At 42.9% G+C, this 14,267-nt stretch overlaps 1 protein-coding gene across 2 annotated transcripts in view; it reads right to left on the bottom strand.

Moving 5' to 3' along the window:
- SERTAD2 (SERTA domain containing 2) overlaps nucleotides 1-14,267 on the bottom strand; it is a 114,789-nt gene that overhangs the window by 15,774 nt on the left and 84,748 nt on the right. The window contains exon 1 of one of the 2 annotated variants that reach the window (XM_045979635.1): nucleotides 5,991-6,275. The exons of the other annotated variant lie outside the window; for it this stretch is intronic. The gene's annotated coding sequence lies outside the window, so the exon portion shown is untranslated. Of the gene's footprint in view, nucleotides 1-5,990; nucleotides 6,276-14,267 lie in introns of those variants that run through there. 2 annotated transcript variants of the gene reach the window in all.

Raw genomic sequence — 14,267 nt, 5'->3', positions numbered from 1 at the left:
CTTTGTGCTAGAATTCAGAATGCTTTAATACAGTGAAAAATCATTTTTAAAAAGACGTGTTATAAAATAGCTAACATTTCATCTTAACTTCTACATGCAGTCTAGTTATTTATTTATTTTTTTTTAACTTAATGAGTAAAGCCAAACATTGTACTGGTCCAAATCTGGATTCCTTAAAAGAAATTTCTACATGACATACATGAGAGGATAAAAACTGAAGGTATAGGGTAACAGAAACAGACTTAAGAGACACATAAATGGGAGGAAACTATTCAACTGTGTGCATCGCAGTCCATCTGTACTCAGAATCAGCATGTGTGTTTTAGTTACTCCTAAGAATTAGGTAGGCTAGTGATAAAGTTTTAAAGACAACTTAAACTTCGTATCATATACTTGAAAAACTCACTCAAAGTAGAAAGTACTTTGAGCACTCTACTCAAAGTAGAAAAAAGAAAATGAGGAAACACACTAAACTTGAGAGCAGTGAATAATACTTTGTAAAATATGCCAGCCATTCATATTTAAAAATAATTACTTTGGGGCTACTTTGAGATAAAATGTATTTCTTTCTGAGGACCTCTGCATATTGACAATTAGTGACCCATGGAACACAAAGTCACTTAGTTAAAGACAATAAAAATAGAGTACCTCACTGAATGTGATAAATATTTATTTTCTAAGGAACCAACCTCTCAACATTTCAAAGCTCTTCGATGATCCTTAAGGAGAGCCTGCCTCCAGCCTACCACACTTGCTACCCCTAATATTCCATTCACCCTGCCTCTATCTTCAGTAGTCTCAGAAGCAAGAAGGCAGGTGCCACCTGAAGAATCCACACTTTGACTTTGTAAGTCAGCTACCATTAGACCACTAACAATCATCATCAGGTGAAATCTGTTTTATTTTCCATTTCTGGGTGTGGTAAAAAAAATATTTTTTAAAAATCAGCTTGTTCTAAAAACTACTCAGAAGAGACCACCACCAAGTTCATGACAAGCAGAGAGGCAGCCAAAAATGTCTTCTTCAGCTGCAGACCACAGAACTCAAATTCCTCTGCTGGTTCACTTCTCTTTGACAGCAGGAAAGACAGAGAAGTACACATACATGCATATGGAGGTTCCCTCTTCCAAAAAGGAGACAAATCTGAAAAGCAAATCTGTATCATGTGTTATTATAAAATGGGACAACCACTCAGGGAGGATCGCCTTAAAACAGTTGCCACGTCATTATCTCACTTGCGTGGCTAGAATTTTATGCAAACCTGTTCTGGTGGAGAGATGACCTTGGGACTTTCGGATTCCCTGACTTTAACTCAGGCAACACGTCTAAACACCAGGGTGGGGTACTCTGGCAGCTCTGCTGGAAGCCCCAGGAGCTGCAGCGTGCCATGGGTTGATAAGCAGCCAGCCAGGAGAGGAGAGCGAGGAGTTAAAGGTTCGTTTGCAGCAAGGAGCATATCCGCATGTAACTTTCTGACCAAGCCACATTCAGGTCGTTCTTTTTCCTTCAGTTCCACAGATTCACACAGCCCACTACAAACATGAGTGTTCATACGTAAGATGCCCTGAAGAGCCCGAATCCTTTCCCCTTCACCGTTCTACATGAAACTCCCTAGAACCACAAAAAATGCTTGGTTTAGGGGCTTCTGGTCAGTTAACCGCCTATGAAGACGGTTAAAGCAAAAGCCTCTGAACCAGGCACTCTGCAAAGTTACAGTCTCTGCAAAGAGACAGAAAGATAGTAATTCAGACATGAATTAGTTTTAAGAACTTAGGTTTGCTGCTACCTGGAGTCACTAGAGAAACAAAGCTGCCTCTGGGCACCTAAACTAGTCAGACCTGCTATAGCAGTTGCGAGGTGGCTCCAGCTCTGCCCTCCACTCCCCTCCCTCTAGCCCCCACCCCACGCATCAGCACAGCTCACTCCACTCTGGGTGGTGCCATGCCTGGCACACTCACCCCTCATTCTGACATCCCCGCTCAGAGGCAGGGCCCGCGCTGCACACATAGCCAGCGTGCAAGGGTAAGGGGAGGCTAGCCAGGCCAGCAGATGCAGACTCCATTCTGAACTGAGAGCGGCCGTGGGTACAGAACACGGCTTCCATGATCCCGGGTTTCGAAAATAAATCAAATTGTGATATTTTTGTCAGTGAATCCCGGCAGGTATTTCCAATTAAGTGCAGATGAGGGACAGAAGACCTTGAGAGGAGACAAATGAGCTTTTCCTGCTTTTGGAGCCCTCTGACCAGAAGAGAGCAGATTTCCAAAAGGGAGTTTTTGCATTGTCTGTCTGAAGTGCTTCGTTTAGATGATAAGCATTTGTTTTGCCCTGTTAAAAGTCATACATTTTCAAAAAATTGGGGGATGTTTTTATTTTGAAATTTTTATTTGTGTTTCAATGAAAATTTTTAGACAGCCAAGCATGTTTTGTTTGTCTCATGATCTTCAAGAAAAAAAAAAGAAAGAAAGAAAAAGAAAAAAAAAAAAAAACACAAGGCATCTATTTATTACTCAGAATAGGAATGTCGTCTTATTGGCCTGACATATGCCATTCACAGATTCATACAAAGAATGAACTGCCACACAGTGCTCATGGAGAAAGACACTGCTCCACACAATGAGTGATGGGCGCTCCAGGGGACAGTTCTGTTCACAGGGTTTCCCAGCATCTGCACAGAGGGCAGAAGTTTGCTTTTCATACCAACTGCACTGGCCATTGGAGACCATTTTTTTTTTTTTTTTTAAAGACACGCCACCTTTGGTTAGTAGCTGTTTCCTTCGAAAATATTAAAACTAAATTAAATATCCACATACTTTTTACTCAGGAGTCCTAGCTTATGGGTTTCTATCATTGGTTTAAGTAATGATATCAAGAGTAGGTAGAAAATGATGGTCTACGCATACGCAAGTGGCTGGAGAATTTTGTATGTTCTGTTGGTCAGTATTCATAGGAAAACCTATGAAGGTAGGCATTACCCTTCCTGCAAGGCCACTTTTCACTTAAAACTGAAGCTTGCTCTTTGGTGCCTTTAGCATATATGTGATCTTTGGACTCAGTAATCAAAGAGACCTCTTTCTCTTTCTGTCCTTAGCCAATAAACTACTTCACCTAGAGCCATCTCCTACAGGATATGCCATCGCAATAAATAGGAAACTTCTGTAGCAACAAAATTTTAAAACAATTCTACAAGTGAATTAAAGTTCGCATTACTAAATACCATGTTTTTAATCTACATATAATATTGACAGTGATCTTGATTTTTCTGATGTAAGTGAAATATAAAATAAAGCGCATGCTCTTACTAGTGTTCTTTAACAAGAAACTGCAGCAAAAAAACAAACTCAAAAAGTTTCTGTTGTAGCTTTTACCTTTCTGAGTTAAAGTGTAAAATATTTTGACAGAGTAGCCTTGTAGTATAATTTGATACTGATCATTTGTAGTATGCCACTTCAGGAAAAAAAAACACAAAACCCTTTATGCATCTGTCTACATTTTTTACCTCTCCCCTACCTTTTTTATGTTTTGTGCATGTCTTTCTAAAGTAAACTACTTTTATTCTGCCACTGGAGCATTATTTAAAATAGTGGATGCCAAAAGTATCAGTTGCTACATAAATCTGAGTGAGTTTTAAGGAATTTTTTTTTTTAAGATTTTATTTATTTATTTGACAGAGAGAGATCACAAGTAGGCAGAGAGGCAGGCAGAGAGAGTGAGAGGGAAGCAGGCTCCCTGCCGAGCAGAGAGCCCGATGCGGGACTCGATCCCAGGACCCTGAGATCATGACCTGAGCCGAAGGCAGCGGCTTAAACCACTGAGCCACCCAGGCGCCCCTGAGTGAGTTTTAAATTAGCAAAATTTTTACTCTTTCTATGCTCATTATTAATAATTCAGTGTATGGCAACTGGATAAAATTTATATTTCAATTTCTCACTAAAAACGCTCCTAAGAGGGACAATTCAGTAAACAGAGCCTAAAGAATTTCAAAATCTGAATTAATATCCTTCTCTTGGTTCCTAAAGGGAAACAGGCCTGAGCAGCTGTTACCTGAGAAGCTGTGACACTTGCCTGACAATAACACAGTTCCTTAGGACACCTCTTGTTCTATACTTGGTTGGTTTTATAAAATGTGAATCCTCTCTCCTACCTGTTGTAATAAAGCAAGGAACAGACTGAGTGTCAAAAAAGAAAAAAAAATGTCAAATCCATTTCATCAGATTTCTCACCTGACAGTAACATGGTTATGTACAATTTAATTGGCGGGGGGGGGGGCAAAAATTATTTTCAGGGCTCCCAAACTTGACGAACAACATAAACAACTTTACATTAACATATAATTCCTCTAAGTAAATCAATGAGGCTAAAGGAAAAACTTTTAATACATGTCTCTCTTTTTCTCCTACAAAGAAACTGATAAACTTAACAGGAAAGCAGAGATCCATGAACAAGCTATTCTTGCTCAGGCCAGAAGCTGGGTCTTGGGATGAGTATTTTCACCCTCGCAGCACACCCTCCCTTGCTCAAATCAGAATAGACTGCTATAAAAAGTGGGAGCAATGGGAGGAGCTCCTAGAGTGAAGCATGCCTTCTGGTTAGCTGAGCAACTATCCCCTTCACCCCCCAAAGCAAAACAATGAAGAGGCTCTCAGGTGGACTGTCCTCCAAGGGTTGAGTGGGGCCAAGAGCCCACTTCAATCTTGTCAGAGACTAGACCCTAATTATAAAATGCTACTTTGAACATTTGAGGCCTCAGGGATCCTATTGGCTGCTACAACTTCTAGGTTCCTTACACACATTATGGACATTTCTTAACATATATTGGGAAATCAAAAAGCATATTTCAAGAACAAAGCTTGAAAACACTTACTGTCTTCCTTAAGACTGACTGGGGCTGCCCAATTCAATTCAAATAAAAACTGCTATCTTCGGAGGCTGTATGTCTCACCCTACTGGTTGCCCTTCCCCATCTAGTGCCTCTAAAAACTTACTTTCTACCACTCAAAACATCCTGAAACTCCCCAGTTTGAAAGCAGAAAGTTATTCCAAGACAAACTATACCTAATCTTTTTGTGAACTTTAAGACTAAACCCAAAACACTCCTCCCATCTCAATCTACTGCCGCAACTTCTGCTAAAGGTAAGCTAACTGATGGCCAAGAATAAAAATTAGAACAACTTATGATTTTCTCTAGATCCAATGGCCCTCTGAGGCACCCTCTGTCTTAATGGTACAAAGTCCAGGGCCAGGGACAGCTGGCTCCCCTCGGCCCCCTCCCTTTCCGTCATAGGCGGTTACCACCAAGATGACTTGTAGATTTCTAACTTAAAAGCCAATTGGACGTTAAGTTTAATACACACATATATTCAAAATCAATTCACTTGTCACGGGTGAGAGGAGGGTAGAGAGGGATGTTTTCAAGCTAAAAACACAGAGAAACTCACAGAAACACACTATATAGCAAGTTGGATGCAGACCCGGTCACGGAACCCAAAAGTGAAGCAGCCTTTAACTCCAGCAATCCGAGCCTTAAAAAAAGAAGTCTCGTACGTTCACAACAACACAACGGCCACAACACGCACACACATCTCAGCTGTAAAAGCGACAGCTCCAAGCTCCCTCCGCCCCATTGCTGGGCTCCGGTTAGCTCCCGACCCCCTCCTGACCCGGGTCCGTGACTGCCCGTCCCCTGCCCTTCCCCCAGCAGGTCTGCCCGCGTACGCTGGGGGCGGGGGGGGGCAGAGGGGTGTTCCCGGCCCTCGCCCCAGGGGTCTAAGGGTGCAGGGCCGGGAAGCAGTGGGAGGGAGCGCTCCTCCGGGTACCTGCACCAGGCCAGGTCCGTCTAGACGAGGCGCCTTCGACCCTCGCGGCCGCCCGGGCCCCTCCTCCGCCCTCCGGGCTCTCCCGGCCCTGGCCGGGTCCCAACGCCGCCCACCACCCATCGAGAGCCCGGCGCATCCGAGGATCCCCTCCACCCTGGCGCCGGGAGAACTTACCACATGCAGCTCCACCTGGGAACTAACGCATCAGGAGGGGTTTCTGCCCACTCCTCAAGCTACTCCCTCTCCATGCGGAGTCCCCGCTCCGGGGGCCCGAGGGTGGCGCCGGGGAGCGGGCAGGAGGCGAGACCGAAGCTAAGACTCCGCAGTCCTCTGCCGGCGCGCTCTGAGCATTATACAATGGTGGAGGCGGCGGCGGCGGCGGCGGCAGGCAGCGGAGGAGGAAGCGGGAGGCGGGCGGAGGGGGCGCCCTGACCGAACGAGCGGCAGCTCGTGCTCCAGCACTCGCTGTGCAGGAGTGACGTGCGGCCAGCGAGCCTCCCGCGAGCTCCGGGCCCCGGGCTCAGCAGGCCCCGCCCCTCCCCCAGCCCCGCCCCCTCCCCCGGCGGTCCCGGGAGGCGAGATAAATGCCGAGCCGGGCCCCGGCCGCCGCAGGAGCAGGAAGGGGCAGGCAGAGCACGGGAGACGTCGGGTGGCAGCGCCGCCCACGCCTCCCTCTCCAGCCGGCGCGCCCTTTATTTTCTCTTAAGGAAAGGCTTAAGGAGATGGCGAGAAGGGAAGAGACACTCCGGCCAGGGGACCACAACTAACCACCAATAATCCCTCACACTCCAGAAAATACTCATGCAAATGACCGGGCGGCTAGTGACAAAGGCGGCGGCGAGTGCAGCGCGCGCACAGCCCGCTGAGTCGCGCGACCGCAAATATGACAAGCATCTAAGCTATTCAGCAACTTGGGGTCGGTCAGCAGGGCGGGCAGGGTCCCGCGGGGGAGGGGGAGATAGGAGGTGAGGGGCAAAAATTCGACCCGAGGCACCGCATTCACGCTGCCTGCGCGGCTTTCGAGACAGGAGTCCCGGGAGAACGGGGGCCAGCAGCGTCCACAGCTGGGACACTCCCAGACGCCCCCGTCTCCGGACGCACCAGTGGCCTGCAAAGATGTTCCAATGGCAGGACGGGGGCTCCAGCTGGAACCGGGGCCAGAAAATGCCCCTTGGGCTCGGCGGCCTCGGCCCAACACTCGAAATGGGTCACCAAGTCAACAGTACTTTCGGAGTAGGACGGAGACGAGTTGCATTCTTCGTGGCTCGCCGCGACGCGGTGCAGAGCCGGCAGCTGGCCGCCCGCGCTGGCAGAGCCCACGCAGGTAGGGAAGCCACGCTTGGAGATGCAGGAGGGTCAGAGGCCCCGTCCTCTGCCCAGAAGCTTCCTGCGGATAACTCTTCCCCTCTCCTTAGAAAGGCATTGGCTTTGAACTACTTATAGGTAGCAGGAAATTTATACTAATTGGGAGAGGTGTGTATGCCTAAGTGGTGAGAGAAAAGAAGACAGCTTCCCTGGAAAATTAATGGTTATTTTAAAAATTACATGTGCGTTCAGTGTAAAGATGTTTAAAAAAAGTAATTCAGGTACCATAAAATTTTGGCTGCCACCCTGATCAATATCTCAGATATCTGGCGTTTAATGGTTCACTGTACTGGTTATATTTAAGGATAATAAAGCTTTAAGACCTAACATAAAGGTGATTATAAGTCGTTAACATCAAGACAAGTTTAGACCTATTCAGCTCTTCTGTAATGATTTGTTATCAATCAAACTGATTATCTTATTGAAATTAAACCTGGGGTAAAATGTTGCTAAGAGAAGACTGTGTTTCTTGTTTTATCTTGAAGGAGAATAAAAAAGGTATGTACTTCACCCTCAGTATAATTAAAATATTATAGATTTTTCTTTAAATATAACCGATGCCAAAAGCTAATTATTTGTGGATATCTCTGGAAAGTTTCATTACAGTGGCGCTCCAAATTACACATCATGGAAGTAGTGCTCAGGGCCCTCTGCAGGTCGTGCTGTCTGCGCCTGGGTGGCACAGCATTCAAACATTTTGCTGCAAAGCCAAGATATTTTTCATTTCCAGAGTTCTGCCTTTTGGAGACAACACTAACTACTAACAGTTTCCTAACCACCCACTCACTTATACTTTCAGCGCTCACTTTAAGGAAAAGCCATTGAAATAGAAGCTGCAATAATCTCTTCCTGTGATATCTTTGTAGCAGAGGCCAAAGGCTCTGCTGAATTTAAAGTGCATTTAAACTGTTATTCATGAATTGAAGTTAGCAGTGAGTTAGACTTACAGGATTTTTGTGACACTTGGATATTTTCGAGCAAATGGGTTACCAAATGCAGTGTTCCTGTACAAAAGAACCAAGATCAAAGTGACAACTTTTGTGTCTCCAGAGTGGACCTGAGATTCTGCTAAGGTACGTTATTCAGGAAAGGTCAGACTTCTTAGGAGAGCAACCTGAGTTTTTGAGGGAAAAGGTTTTCACCTTTCCACACTTTTGAAGGTAGTAACCTCTTAAGAGTGTACACAGTATATACGAGTTCCTCTTCCCCCACTTTTAGATTCTGGTATCTTTCATCAAAGCATGAAGTGGCAGCTTCAACAGCTGCTAATGTGGTCCCACACAAGGTAGTTAACCACCCCTCCCCCAGGCTGAGCCCCCACAAGCCCACCCAGCAACCCCTGCCTTGCCCTGGGAACCCAACTCCACAAAGATAAGGAAAAGCCCTCCCTGAGCTTTTGAAGTCCACCCCCTTTGGTATGCAGTGGCATGATTTAAAAAAAAAAAAAAAAAATCATTGTTTATTCCTAGCAAATAAACAAGAAATGTTTCGTGAAAATATAAGTGTGGTTTTCACTCTCACTCCTTGGGACATTTAAAAGCCCATTTAAAATAATCCTACACTCAGGATTTAGAGTTTAGAGTTTCTCCTTCTCACTTTCACATATAAGAAATCAGGCCAGGCATCCACATTTAACTATTGGGCACATTATCTGTTTAGGAAGAAAACAAACATGGCTTTTGTAAGTATAGAATGGTGATGGCAATTTGCAAAAATACTCATTAGTTTAGTTTCAGAGAGGTACTTCTCAACATTGTATTCTGGGTACTAGTTTGCACTTCACTGCTTCTCTTTGAAAGTTTCTGGGCCTTCACATCTTGCAAACTACTAGACAACTTTGCCAACTGAAGGCCACTTTTAGCACTTAATTAGCGTATACCCAAGAAATGACACCAGGACAAGCTGGCCACATAAACTGAGAAACAAAGACTTTAAAACAGTTTTAAATGTCACTTTTTCTTTCTCTTTTACTATATTTAACTCTCAGGTTCCATTTGAAATACTAGTAGTAATCATCCACCTCTGTACCTTGGAAATATTGGTCTTAACAGCAAAAAAATAAAATCAGATAAAATAAATATTTCAGGGGCGCCTGGGTGGCTCAGTGGGTTAAAGTCTCTGCCTGTGGCTCAGGTCCTGATCCCAGGGTCCTGGGACCTAGCCCAGCATCAGGCTCTCTGCTAGGCGGGGAGCGTGCTTCCCCCTCCCTCTCTCTCTGCCTGCCTCTCTGCCTACTTGTGATCTCTGCCTGCCAAATAAATAAAGTCTTTTAAAAAAACAAAAACAAAAAACATTTCAGTTCTTGAAACACATTGTAGGCAGCCAGCTGGGCTCAATCATCTTTTCATGGAAAATACAAACATCCTTACTGAACCTGGACTTCCCATTCACTGATAACTTAAAACCATTAACTTCAAAATAAAGTTCTGGAAGTCACATCACCTAACTGATTACCAAGGAGTTGATACTGGACACATGATTGGGACAACGCAACTCTCTCACGAAGATGGCACAGATGGTCAGTATTTGCAGCCACTGGCAACCGAAAACTTCCTTGTAGAGCTGGAGCATGCTAACACATCTCCTTCTGCAGACTGCTCTCCAGCTGTTCCTCTACCTACTTTGTCAGGTTTTCCCCCTCTTTCTCCCTGAGGTCACGGTTCACACAAGCAGAACTTCAACTCCAGGGAAGGGCTGCTTTTGCACAGCTTCCCTAATTATTATTGGCTGGCTTTGCCTCGACAGCCCCTTAGAGGGCTATTCTGTGAGAGATATGCCTTCTTCTCTTTTAAAAATATGACAATATTTAAGTCCTAATTTGGGACAAGATCTTAGGGATAATATTTGAAGAAAATGCTTTTAAAAACATTTTTCCCTCTAACATTGTTGATTAGTCCCTTCTAACCATGACTAGAAAAGATCGCTTCTATTGGGCATCAGTGTCCTTCCTATTCCATTTGCCACTGTTCTCCATGAAAATCTTCAGATAAACTGTGAGGTCCAATTTGAAGCAGCCCTTCTTAGAGACTCCAGCTTTTGGTCTCACCCTTTTCTCAGCTGGAAAGCGGAGGCCCTTCCTGGTAAGAGCTCCAGTGTTCCCTTCTTGCTGGCTGCTGCTCCGCTAGAGACTGGCGGTGGCTTCTTGCAAGCCTGTCTCCTTGTCCCCAGTTCCCCTCACAGCACTGCCTTCCCAGGGGCCCCTGCACGTGGACTCTGCACTACTTGCATATAAACCAGCCTCCCTCCTTGAGGAGTTCTTCCTCTTTTCCAGATACTTGGCACTACTGGCATGCACCGAAAACATCCATAAATGTTAGAAATTACATGGCCTCCAGGCCTTCCTTGTCCTGGGGAAGCAGCCTGAGGAGATGATGATTCCTGGAGTAGGAGTACAAAGATCTGGTACAAATAAATCACTCAACTATGATTAATTGTTGACTTTTTGGTTTCTTAATCCTCTATGTCACAGATTTAGGGTCAGCTCTGGTTCTGGGGAAAGAGCAGGTTGGTCAGGAGATTTTGGGTCTAGTTCCTCAGCCAGAGTCAGTAGGGAGGCTGAATCAGGCCCCTGGCATCACGGGGTCTACTTTCACCTTCAAAAGGAGACACTCAGGCTCAGAGATTTCCATAGCCCCTTCCCAGAGCTAGGAGTCTATAAAAAAGTGATTCCAATGTAGAACTCGGAGTTCTGGGCTCAAATAAAATAATCAGCTCAAACTGGAAGAATAAAAACCAACTTCACATTCACACATTTCTAAGAGAAAAGAGAAGTGCAAATAATGATAATATACTCTATTCAATAGGAGATGTTCTTGGAATTATTTTTGTATCCAGAAGACAGATTTGAGCCAGCAATCCATATTCTCCTGGATCTGTTACCCATTATGGTTCAAGTAACCTATCTGGGAAATCTGAAGCCCACCCCATCCCTCCCCCAATGTTTGGAGAGAAGCAGGATGGTTTACAAGGCATTTTTGTGTGGATTTACAGGTTCAATCTTCATAGCACCTTCCCTGTGCCATAGGCAGGACAGAGACTCCTCACATCTTACAGAAGAAGAAACAAAGGCTTGGAGATGGACCTGCCAACTGAACTCCTTTATCAAGCTGACTCTTAGGGACAGAGAAGGTCTGGAGGCTGTGAGATTTCTAACATTCAGAGAAATTGTTTGTGGAAGCCACAGAAGACGAAACTGAGGGTCCTGAGAAGAATATGAACTCCTCAAGCAGGGAGGACGGTTTATAGGCAGGAGTTACAAAGCTGACATGCAGAGGCCACCAGGAGGGTAGTGCTGGGCCAGGATCCTGACATCATTTTGCTCTGAACTTATACTAGGGTTCTGAAATAACAATTCTGTTTCTTACACAAAGAACTCCAAATCTGCCTGTCCATGGCTTTGTTAGCATCCTATTTTAGCCCACAGAATTAATAACCCATAAATATCAAAATGAAAAAGAAAACTCAACACGCCCTTCAGACCCCTCACTCATTTCCAGTATGGTTCACAAAATGGGCATTCTTGTTTATCACTTTCTCTTTAGCCTTTAGAACAGCAACTGACATAGTAGGTATTTGTGAGTTTTCACTGAATGAATAAAGAATGCTGAAGAGTTTATACCAGCTTCAGAAACTCAAGGGGTTAATATTTCCTGCTAATGTTTTCCTCTCACTACCCTTTCACTAAGCTGTGTGTGTATACACATATAAATAAACATACACATGTATTTTTTAAGCAGTATTTGGGAACCTTCATAATTAGAGGGATCACCTTAAGAAATATAATATTGTCCTTATAACTGCTTTCCAGCAATTCTAAACTATACCAATTGGGTTTAACATAGTTACAAAGACTAATGGGCACTCACATAGTACTATTAATCTATACGGTCTCACTACTGGGGGAATAACCTTGCAGATAAATTATTGCCATAATTCCACTATTCTATACTTCTTTATAAAGATTTTCTCTTCCTACCTTAAGGATTAAAAGTCTTGGTCAAATGATATTTAAAACCACAGCAGCATTTGGTAATTATGGAGTGGGTTGGTGGTAAAGACTAGCCTACCCAAATCTTCAAGTGATTACCCGAACGGTACAAATGACCACTTGTTACTGGCACCTTCATGTTCTCATGGTCATGGAATTTAAAAGTATGCCAATAATCAAATATGTTATGAATATCATCAGCTAATATTAACTCCCAAGAAAACTTGGCAAAATGACGACAGAAAAATATTTTTTTTTTAAGTATTACTCTAATGCCAGCTGTTTTTTAACTGTCAAAATCAAGCATTTATATAACTGGTTAAACTAAATTATATTTTCTGCTATAATAGCCTCATATCTCTTGTAGAAACTAGGATTGTATATCTTTAAATCACGTGAGTAAAGAAGTCACTTAAGAGAACTATGGTGATTTGGAAATTGTAAATAATATATTTAAGTCATTTTTGAAGTCTCAGCTGTAAAAATTCTACTTTGAGAAGTTTAAAAAAAAAAAATGCAAAACTTTAAGCTGTGTGTATAGATGCCCAAGAAAAGCCTCTAAGTTCAGGCTATGAGGTATCATTAGAAAATAAACATGTGGCCAGAGAACCCAGTTTAAATGTAAACATAGTATACAACTAAAAATGCATCAGCTTGTTTGCCACTTTGGATTTTTACTGGGTTTTCTGGAAGATAGGTTCCACTTAGGTAAGATGATATAGACTTTTCTTTTAGTCACCAATGGAGAACTATTTTTTTTAAAAGACCTGTTGTCAGAATAAACAAGAATAAATATTTTTTTCAAAATTATCCAACTGTCCAATCATATGGGTCCCTTGATTTAAACTGAAAAAAGGTTAATTTTTTTTTTTAAAGATTTTGTTTATTTATTTGACAGAGATCACAAGCAGTCAGAGAGGCAGGCAGAGAAGGGGAAGCAGGCTCCCTGCTGAGCAGAGAGCCCATGTGGGCTCAATCCCAGGACCCTGGGATCAAAACCTAAGCCGAAGGCAGAGGCTTAACCCACTGAGCCACCCAGGTACCCAAAAAAGGGTATGTGAATTTTAAGTGAAAAGTTAATATTTAAAATTTTTAGAAATGCAGAGTGAGGTCAAGGAGGAAGAACTAAAGCAAGCGTCCCAGATAAACACTAACATATTAGATATATGCTTTAAATATTGAATGAAAAATTTGATCTTGCTAAGTAACACATGTTTCAAACTGTTTTCTTAGAGAAGTCTTGAGTTATATGAAACTCCTTAAATGGGCAATTATCAGAGAAACTGGCTTTTAAGGAGAAAATAATAGTGTGAATGAGCTATATGTAACTTCCCTTTTTAAAAACAGAAGTTGAATCTTTGACACCAAATTTAGAAAGGAGAGCGCAAGAATATCATTTCTATCATAAACGCCCACTGCTGTGCTGTTCTGTTACAAATCAATGTACATGCTATGAATTTGAGTTTGCTCACACAATACATAGAGTTAATCATTCCTAAAGATTATTCTTTTAAAAGAAAACATAAATGTGAAAGAGTCACATTATATAAAAAAAAAAACTCACTTAAAAAGGGCAAGATTCCCTGATTTTGACTGTAGTGATTCATTTGGCCTTATTATACACAGAGCAGCACAGTCCACACTGGGGATGCAGAAAACTAGCTTTTGTGGGAATAATACAGGTAATCTCAACAGTATTTATACTTCCTTTTAACGTTACTTAAGAAATTAAAGCCCAAATTACCAAAAGGTTGACAAAATTGTAATGAATCAGATGTTCATGTTCAATCTACTCTCATTTATTACTACTTTAGAACTGTTAGACATCATACTTTTAGTTCTAGTGATAATAACAGCTGTAAAGATAAACACTCCAGAATTACTATTTTCTCATTTGGCCAAAAATGAAAAGTGAGAAATAGAAACCTTTCTGAAAGTTCATCAGATGAAAAGAACAGACTTAATGGGGAAATTATACCATTTATGGACAAGAATATTTAATACTTTATAAATACCATTTCTCAGGGTGCTTGGGTGGCTCAGTAGGTTACGTGTCATGATCTCAGAGTCCTGGGATTCAACCCCATATCCAGCTCCCT

This window comes from Meles meles, chromosome 15, assembly GCF_922984935.1.
Source record: "Meles meles chromosome 15, mMelMel3.1 paternal haplotype, whole genome shotgun sequence".
Lineage (NCBI taxonomy): Eukaryota > Metazoa > Chordata > Mammalia > Carnivora > Mustelidae > Meles > Meles meles.
The sequence above is the reverse complement of the archived record's forward strand: the minus strand, read 5'-3'. Positions and strand labels throughout refer to the sequence as shown.